This window comes from Chlorocebus sabaeus, chromosome X, assembly GCF_047675955.1.
Source record: "Chlorocebus sabaeus isolate Y175 chromosome X, mChlSab1.0.hap1, whole genome shotgun sequence".
NCBI lineage: Eukaryota > Metazoa > Chordata > Mammalia > Primates > Cercopithecidae > Chlorocebus > Chlorocebus sabaeus.
The window spans coordinates 23,481,476-23,491,495 of record NC_132933.1 but is presented as its reverse complement, the minus strand read 5'-3'; the positions used below and the strand labels follow the sequence as shown (position 1 = coordinate 23,491,495).

Genomic DNA, 10,020 nt, shown 5'->3' with positions numbered 1-10,020 from the left:
TTTTTAGATATGTATGCATTTTATTAAGATATAATTCATGTACCATAGAATTAACCCACACAAAGTCTGTAATTCTATGTTTTTTGTGTATCACAGATACATGGAAACATCACCACAGCCGATTATAGCACATTTTCATCACCTCAAATAGAAGCTGTGCACTTTACGTGTGATTCAGTGTCTCTCCATTATCCCAAAATATAATCTACCACTAATCAACTTGCTGTCTCCCTAGGTGTGCTTATTCTGTACATTTCATATAAGTGGAATTAAAAAATATGTAAGTTTTATGTCTGGCTTTTTTCACCAAGCATAATGTTTTCAAGTTTTTTTTTTTTTTTTTTCATGTGGTAGCATGTAGCCATACTTCACTACTTTTTATGACTGTATAATATTCCATTTTATGGCTACACCTAATTTTGTTCATCCATTTATCAGATGATCATTTAGGTTGTTTTTACTTTTTGTGTATTAAGAATAATACTGCTTAGCAAAGACATGGAATCAACTCAAATGCCTGCCAATGATAAACTGGATAAAAACATGTGATACATATTCACCATGGAATACTATGCAGCCATAAAAAAGAATGAGATCATGTCCTTTGCAGGGACATATATGGAACTGGAGGCTATTATCCTTAGCAAGCTAATGCAGGAACAGAAAACCAAATACCACATGTTCTCACTTATAAGTGGGAGCTAAATGATGAGAACACATGGACATATAGAGGGGAACAACACACACCAGGGCCTTTTGGAGGATAGAAGGTGAGAGGAGGGAGAGGATCAAGAAAAATAATTAATGGATACTAGGCTTAATATCTGGGTGATGAAATAATCTGTACAACAAACTTCCATGACACATGTTTACCTATGCAACAAACTTGCACATCCTGCACATGTACCCATGAACTTAAAATAAAAATTAAAAAAAAGAATAATGCTGCTATGAACACTTGTGGACACATTATTGTCTGAAAATATGTTTTAAATTCTCTTGGGTCTATACCTAGGAGGTGAACTGATGAGTCACATGGTAACTCTATGCTAAACTTTGTAAAAAACTGTAAAAAATTGTTTTCCACATCAGCTGTACTACAGAATGTTCTCACCACCCTCGTATCAGGGCTCCAATACTTCACATCCTTGCAAATACTTGTGTTAAAAATTTTTAATAATAACTACCATAGTGGATGTGAAATGGTATCTCATTATGGTTTTGATGTGTATATCCCTAATGACTAATGATGTTGAGCTCCCCTTCATGTGCTTACTGACCATTGGTTTATCTTTTTTGAACAATGAGAACACGTGGACACAGGGAGGGGAACATCACACACCAGGGCCTGTCGGGGTGGGAGGAAAGGGGAGGGAGAGCATTAGGACAAATACCTAATGCATATGGGGCTTTAAACCTAGATGACAGGTTGATAGGTGCAGCAAACCACCATGGCACATATACACCTATGTAACAAACCTGCATGTTCTGCACATGTATCCCAGAACTTAAAGTAAAATAAAAAATAATAAGTAAATAAATAAAGGAATCTGAACTTGAAAAAAAGAAAAAATGTCTATTCAAGTCCTTTGCCTTTTTTTTTCTTTCTTTTTTTTTTTTTTTCTGAAGTTGCCCATCTTTTTAAGTTACAAGTGTTTTTATATATTCTGGATACTACAACTTTATGAGATATGTGTCTTGCACATATTTTCTCCATCCCCTAAGTTGTCTTGTTGCCTTCTTGATCGTTTCCTAGAGGCACAAAACTTTTACAATTCGATGAAATCCAATTTATCTATTTTTTCTTTTGTCGTTTGTGATTTCAATATTATATTAAAGAAATCATTGCCTAATACAAGTTCATGAGGATTCACACCCGCGTTACTTTCTAAGAATTTTGGAGTGTTTAGGTCTTGCATTTCAGATCTTTGATGCATTCTGAGTTAATTTTTGAACACAGTATGAGGCAGAGGCCAAATACATTATTTTGCACATGGGTATCCAGTTTTCCCAGAAACATTTTTTGAAAAGGTTATATTTTCTCTATTGAATTGTCATGGTAACAAAGTTTAAAATCAATGTACCATAAATGCATGGGCTTTTTCCTGGACTCTCAGTGTATGTCATTGCTTTGTTTTTCTTTTTAATCCTATGGCATGACCACAGTGTTTCGATTACTGCAGGTTGATAATATTTTGGAATTGAAAACAATAAGTTCTACTTTGTTATTCTTTCTCAAGATGGTTTTTATTCTTCAGGATGCTTTTCGATTACATATACATTTTAAGATCAGGTCGTCTATTTCTGCATAAAAGCCAGATCATATTTTGATAAACCTTGAATTCAAACTGTAAATAAATTTGGGAAATACTGGCATTTTAACAATAGTAAGCCTTCTAGTCCATAAAAATAGATGTCTTTTCAGTTAATTAGGCCTTCTTTAATTTCTTTCAACAACATTTTGTAGCTTTCAGTGTATAAGTCTTGTACTCCCTTGGTTAAAATGATTCCTAAGCAGTGTACCTTTTTAGAAACTAATTTATTTTTAATGCTTTTTAAATATATATTTTTAAAATTTATTTTTAATTTTGTGGGTACATAGTAGGTGTATATATTTATGGGGTACATGAGATATTTTGGTACAGACATGCAACACATAGTGATAATATCATGGAAAATTGGGTATCCATCACCTCTAGCATTTATCCTTTGTGTTACAAATAATCCAATTATACTCTACTACTTACTTTAAAATGTACAATTAAATTATTATTGACTATAGTTCCTTTGTTGTGCTATCAAATACTAGGTCTTACTCATTCTTTCTAACTATTTTTTTGTACCATTAACTATTCTTACCTCCCACCCACTCCCACTACCCTTCCCAGCCTCCGGTAACCATCCTTCTCTGTCTCCATGAGTTCAATGGTTTTGATTTTTAGAGCCCACAAATAAGTGAGAACGTGTGATGTTTGTCTTTCTGTGCCTGGCTTATTTCACTTAAAATAATGACCTCCAGTTCCATCCACGTTGTTGCAAATGACTGGATCTCAATCCTTTTGATGGCTGAATAGTACTCCCTTGTGTATATTTACTACACTTTCTTTATCTATTCATCTGTTGATGGACACTTAGGTTGCTTGCAAATCTTAGCTATTGTGAACAGTGCTGCAATAAACATGGGAGTGCAGATATCTCTTTAATATACTGATTTACTTTCTTTTGGTATGTACCCAGCAGTAGGATTGCGGAATTGTATCATAGCTCTATTTTTAGTTTTTCTGAGGACCCTCCAAACTATTCTCACTTCTTGCTATTTTCAAATTTACTTTCACGGGGGAGGACTTTTTCCTGAAGATATATGTATGATGTTGTTTCAGTAGGGTACTTCAGCTCTGATTCTGGGTGCATGCAGTAGTGTAGTCTCTGTATGATGTCTTTGGCTGTAAACAGTGTTAGTAGTACCTGTGATTTCCTTGGTGGGTGAGGGTGTGATTATTAGTGGAGGCTGTGGTGAAGTTGTGCTGGGGACTGAGATGGCAGGCGGGCCAGGCTTCAGGGCACAGTAGTGGCGGTAGCGGGCTGAGTGAACCTATCTTTGTGCTGCAGGGCAGAGTGCACTGGAGCCTTTGTTGGCAGTTACCGGCAGGTCTATTCTTTTGCCTTAGGGCGGCTTGATCAGATTCCAGTACTGGAAGGAGTGGACTGGGCAGGTTGGAGAGTTCTCAGGTTTCTGGGCAGCTGGTGTGGCTTGAGCAATAAGAATAGCAATGGTGAAATGATTCTCTGGGTCACAAAGTGTGTGCATTGATATTGGTGGTGGCTGCAATTGGCTTGGTAGGACAGTCTCCAGGCCTGCAGGTAGGTGCCAGCTGAGGTGGTAGCAGCTGGGAGTTTAAACCCAACGTCAGGCACCCAGGAGGACTGCTCAGGTGTCCAAGGTGTTGGATTGAGTTTGGCAATTCCTGGGACCTCAGGCTATGTCCTCCCTCTCGTGGGGATTGAGGGAAAACCTGGGCTAAGAAGGTTGTGCTGAGGTCCCCCAGTGGTGACAGTAGGCATCAGCTATGGAGGGCAGGGGCAGGAAGTTCCTTAGGCCCCATCTGTAGTGCTTGAGTGAGGGGTGGTAGCAGCTATGCAGAGGCTCTGCTACTGGAGAGGGTGGGGCCTCCTTTAGCGGTCATAGCCTGGGCTGAGGAATAGAGAATGTGTATTTCCTTCACACCCAAGTCCCTGTGGGGCTCAACTCCCCCATTCCCCTACCCCTGGCTGTAGGAGCCCACTGTCAACTTGTGACCAAGTCCCAGCAGCAATTCATGTCCTGCCTATGTCCCTGTCCTAGATTCCAGCACCAGCCGCTGCTGCCCAGGTATTAGTCACTTCCTAACCCTGGTTGCAGTAGAACTTCCAGCTCACTCCCACATCTCAGCAGTGACAGCCCAAGTTTCCATAATACCTCAGTCCCAGCACTTCCAAGACTTATTATTTTCTTAATTTTTGTTTCAGGTTGTTCAATGCCAGTATCTAGAAATATTAGTGGCTTAAAAAAGAAAAAAACAGCTTTGAGCTGGGTGCGTTGGCTCATGCCTATAATCCCAGAAACTTTGTGGGGCTGAGGTGGGTGGATCACCTGAGGTCAGGAGTTCGAGACCAGCCCGGCCAACATGGTCTCTACTAAAAACACAAGAAAATAGCCAGGCGTGGTGGCGGGCGCCTGTAATCCCAGCTCCTTAGGAGGCTGAGGCAGGAGAATCACTTGAACCCGGGAAGTGGAGGTTGCAGTGAGCTGAGGTCGCATTCCAGCCTGGGCAACAAGAACGAAACTCTGCCTCAAAAAAAAAAAAAAAAAAAAAAAAAAAAAAAAAAATGTATTGCCTAGGTTTTCTTCCAGGGTTTTTGTTTTGTTTTGTTTTGTTTTGTTTTGTTTGTTTTTTTCTTTTTTATGGTCTTAGGTCTAACATTTAAGTGTTTAATCCATCTTGAATTAATTTTTGTATAAGGTGTAAGGAAGGGATCCAGTTTCAGCTTCCTACATATGGCTAGCCAGTTCTTCCAGCACCATTTATTAAATAGGGAATCCTTTCCCCATTTTTTGTTTTTGTCAGGTTTGTCAAAGGCAGGGGGAGGGATAGCATTAGGAGAAATACCTAATGTAAATGACGAGTTAATGGGTGCAGCAAACCAACATGGCACATGTATACATATGTAACAAACCTGCACATTGTGCATATGTACCCTAGAACTTAAAGTATAATAAAAAAAGAAAAAAAACCCCAAAACCCCCAGTTGTATTGGCATCTAAATCAAATACACACACATTTGACACATTTAAACTGTAAAATTTAATTGTTTTTGCCTACTTGCAGATATACTACCATAACCACATGCAGTTGCCAGAGGCTAGTTTTCAAAACGGTGCCTGACTGTAGCTGCTTAGGTCTCAGCAAGGGTATGGGACCCAGTGTGATCTCCCTCCCTGGAACAATTCTGACCCACAGTCTCCCAACAGCTTCCTATGTTAGTTTCAGAGGTTGGGAGGGGCAAGGAGTTCTGTGGCCAGGATTGCATGGTTCCATGTTGGGGATGTGGGTCACTGGTAGACTCTTACTCACCCCTTCCCTGCACTGGGAAGTCACTTCTGGCTCCCAGCCAATTCTGGCCAGGGAGGCTGCCTCTCCTCCTTCTCCTTTCCCACTTTTCGTATTTCCCTTTCTTGATATTGCCCTTGAGGCCTAGAGTTTTTTCTTTTGAAGAATGCTAATCATCTAGTTTTTCTTTTGTTCCTTGTGATTTTGTTATATTGAAGAAACTGTCGCCTAATCCAAGATCATGAAGATTTACACCATGTTTCCTTCGAAGATTTCCATGTTTTCAGGCCTTACATTTAACTTTTTGATCTATTTTGAGTTAATTTCTGTATGCATTCTGAGGTAGGGGACCATGTCATTCTTTTGCATGTATTTATCCAGTTGTCTTAGCACCGTTTGTTGAGGAGACTATATTTTCCAGATTAAATTTTCTTTTATCTTTTTTTGAGATGGAGTTTCACTCTTTGCCCAGGCTAGAGTACAATGGCGCAATCTTGGCTCACTGCAACCTCCACCTCCCAAGTTCAAGTGATTCTCCTGCCTCAGCCTCCTGAGTAGTTGGGATTACAGGCATGCGCCATCACACCCGGCTAATTTTTTGTACTTAGTAGAGATGGGATTTCACCATGTTGGTCAGGCTGGTCTCGAACTCCTGACCCCAGGCGATCCACCTGCCTCAGCCCCACAAAGTGCTGGGATTACAGGCGTGAGCTCCTGTGCCCGGCCCAGATTAAATTTACATGGAAACCTTATCCATCAAAAAGTATTTGACTACATATGTATGGGTTTATTCTTGGACAATCATTGTATCCCACCAATCTGTTTATTTTTTTATCCTTATGTCAGGACCACAGTGTTTTGATTATTGCAGCTTTCAGGTACACTTTAAAATTAGAAAGTGTATCCTCCTACATTGTTTCTCTTTTTCAAGATTTTTGGCTGTTCAGTGATCTTTACAATTCCGTGTAAATTTTAGGATCAGCTCACCCATTTCTGCAAAAAGGCTGGTGATATTTTTATAGATCTTGCATTCAATATGTAGACAGATTTTGGAATATTGTCATCTTAATATTAATTCTTCTAGTCCCAAGAAGAAACCACAATGCGTTTCTCCTTATGTGCATCTTCTTTACTTTAAAAAAATATTTGCACCTCTCCATGTACAAGCTTTGTACTTCCTTGGTTAATGGTATCCATTTAGGTACTTTTTTTTTTAGATGGAGTGTTGCTCTGTCGCCTAGGCTGGAGTGCAGTGATGCAATCTCAGCTCACTGCAACCTCCGCCTCCCAAGTTCAAGCAGTTCTCCCTGCCTCAGCCTCCTGAGTAGCTGGAATTACAGGCACCCGCCACCACACCTGCCCAATTTTGTATATTTGGTAGAGACAGGGTTTCACCATGTTGACCAGGATGATCTCGAACTCCTGACCTCAGGTGATCTGCTTGCCTCAGCCTCCTGAAGTGCTGGAATTATAGGCATGAGCCACCGTGTCCAGGCTCTATTCCATTTTTAGTTAAATGAAATTATTTTCTTAATTTTTGTTTCAGGTTATTCAATGCCAGCGTATAGAAATACTACCGGCTTAAAGACAGCTTTATTGGCATATAAATCAAATACACACATTTGACACATTTAAGCTGTAAAATTTAATTGCTTTTGTTTAGTTCCAAATATACTACCATAACCACAGTTTTTTATGGCACCATTCCATTGCTTCAAAAGAAACCCCATATATTTTAGGTATCATTGCCCTCTTCTTCCATTCCACAGCTCTAATGAATCACAAATCTATTTCTTATCTCTATAGATTTGTTTATTCCAGACATTCCTTATAAATGACATCATACAATGCGTAGGTTTTTGTACCTGGCTTCCTTCACTTAACATATTGTTTTCAGGGTTTACCCTTGTTGGTAGCATTAGCAGTCCTTCACCTTCATTGCTTTCTATAGCTGTATAATATTCCATGACATGTGTATGTCTCATTTTGTTCATTCATTCATCAGTTGATGAACATTTGGGTTGTTGCCACTTTTTCTGTATTGAGAACAATGCTGGTGGCTCACGCCTCTAATCCCAGCACTTTGAGAGGCCGAGGTGGGAGGATCATTTGAGTCTAGGAGTTTGAGACCAGCCTGGGCAACATAGTGAGACCTTGTCTCTACAACAGAAAAAAAAAGAAAGAAAGAAAGAAAGAGAAAAAGCTAGCCAGCTGTAATGGCATTTGTCTGTAGTCCCAGCTACTCTGGAGGCTGAGGTGGGGGGATCACTTGAGCCCAGGAGTTTGAGGCTGCAGAGAGCCGTGATTGCACAATACTCTGCACTTCAGCCTAGGCAACAGAGCAAAACTCTGTCTCAAAATAAATAAATAAATAAATAAATAAATAAATAAATAAATAATGCTTCTATGAACATCAGTATATAAGTTATTGTGTAAACATATGTTTTTAATTCTCTTGGGTATGTACTTAAGAGTGGAATTTGGCCGGGCGCAGTGGCTCAAGCCTGTAATCCCAGCACTTTGGGAGGCCGAGATGGGTGGATCACGAGGTCAGGAGATCGAGACCATCCTGGCTAACACAGTGAAACCCCATCTCTACTAAAAATACAAAAAAATTAGCCGGGCGTGGTGGCGGGCGCCTGTAGTCCCAGCTACTCAGGAGGCTGAGGCAGGAGAATGGCGTGAACCCAGGAGGCGGAGCTTGCAGTGAGCCGAGATAGTGCCACTGCACTCCAGCCTGGGCGACAGAGCAAGACTCCGCCAAAAAAAAAAAAAAAAAAAGAGTGGAATTTCTGGGTCACATGGTAAATCTATGTTTAACTTTGTGAGGAATTGCTACGTGTTTTCCACATCACTTGTACCATTTTATATTCCTCACAGGATTGTAGGATGGCTCAAAACTTTCCCCATCTTGGCTAACACTTGTTGTTTTATTTCTTTTTAAATTATAGCTATCCTAGTGGGTGTGAAGTGGTATTTCACTGCAGTTTCTATTCACATTTCCCTGTTGACTAATGATGTTGATTATATTTTCATGTATCTATTTACCATTTGTATATCTTCTTTGGAATAGTGTCTAATTGGGTCCTTCACCCTTTTTTTTGAGACGGAGTTTCACTCTTGTTGCCCAGGCCAGAGTGCAATGGCGTGATCTTGGCTCACTGCAACCTCTGCCTCCAGGGTTCAAGCAATTCTTCTGCCTCAGCCTCTCAAGAAGCTGGGATTACAGGCGTGCGTCACCACGTCCAGCTCATTTTGTATTTTTAGTAGAGACAGTGTTTCTCCATGTTGGTCAGGCTGGTCTCGAACTCCTGAACTCAGGTGATCAGCCCACTTTGTCCTCCCAAAGTGCTGGGATTACAGGCATGAGACACTGTGCCTGGTCCCTCCACCCATTTTATACAGGGCTGTTTTTCTTTTTGTGTTTGAGTTGAGAGATTTCTTTATATATTCTCATAGTAGAGTCTTATGAGACTTACAATTTGCAAACATTTTCTCCCACTATATGGGCTGTATTTTCACTTTGTTGGTAATATTTTTTGAGGCACAAATATTTTTACTTTCAGTTAAGTCCAATTCATATGTTTTTTCTTTTGTTTTTTCAGCATTGGGTATCACACTTGAGAAACTGTTGCCTAATCCACAATCATAATTATTTACATTTATGCTCCTTTTTAAGAATTTTCTTTTTAAAACTTTTATTATTTAAAAAATAATAACAGTAGTAAAAACAGAGCAAGCTCTTATTCCCTGTTCCTGCACCAAAAATCCCCAAAATACAGAATGCATCACAAATTATTGTGTCATCCTTGCTTAAGGGCCATGCTAATCTTCTCTGTATCGTTCCAATTTTAATATATGTGCTGCCAAAGTGAGCACTCCTTTAAAGAATTTTCTGGTTTTAGATCCCACATTTAGGTCTTTGATCCATTTTGAGTTAATTTTTCTGTATAGTATGAGGTAGGGACCAAATGCATTCTTCACATGTGGATATTCAGTTGTTCCAGAACTACTGGTTGAAAAGACATTTTCCCTATTGAATGATTGTGGCATCCTCATAAAAATCAGATTTCCATCGATGTATGGGCTGATTTCTGGGCCCTTGTTCTGTTCTAACACTGTATATTTCTATGCTTATGGCAGGACCATAAGGTTGTGATTACTGTAGTTTCGTAGAGGTGTTGTGTTGTAAGTTTTGAAATCAGAAACTGTGAGTTCTTCTACTTTGTTCTTTTCCCAGACTTTTATTTTTTATTTTTGGACATTCAGGGTCCATTGCAATTCCATATGAATTTTAGGATCAATTTGTTCATTTCTGCCAAAAACAGCATCTAGTATTTTTACACGCCTTCCGTTTCAACTGTAGATCAATGAGGACTATTGCTATCCTAACAATGTTAAGTATTGTTGTTCATGAAACTGGTATGGTTTT

The 10,020-nt window shown here is 39.5% G+C and overlaps 1 non-coding gene across 1 annotated transcript; it reads right to left on the bottom strand.

The window, feature by feature from the left end:
• Positions 1-9,360: 9,360 nt before the first annotated feature.
• LOC119621050 (U6 spliceosomal RNA) lies at positions 9,361-9,467 on the bottom strand. Its single transcript, XR_005237576.1, has one exon. It is a non-coding gene; the product is annotated as a U6 spliceosomal RNA (small nuclear RNA).
• Between the last annotated feature and the right edge of the window lie 553 nt (positions 9,468-10,020).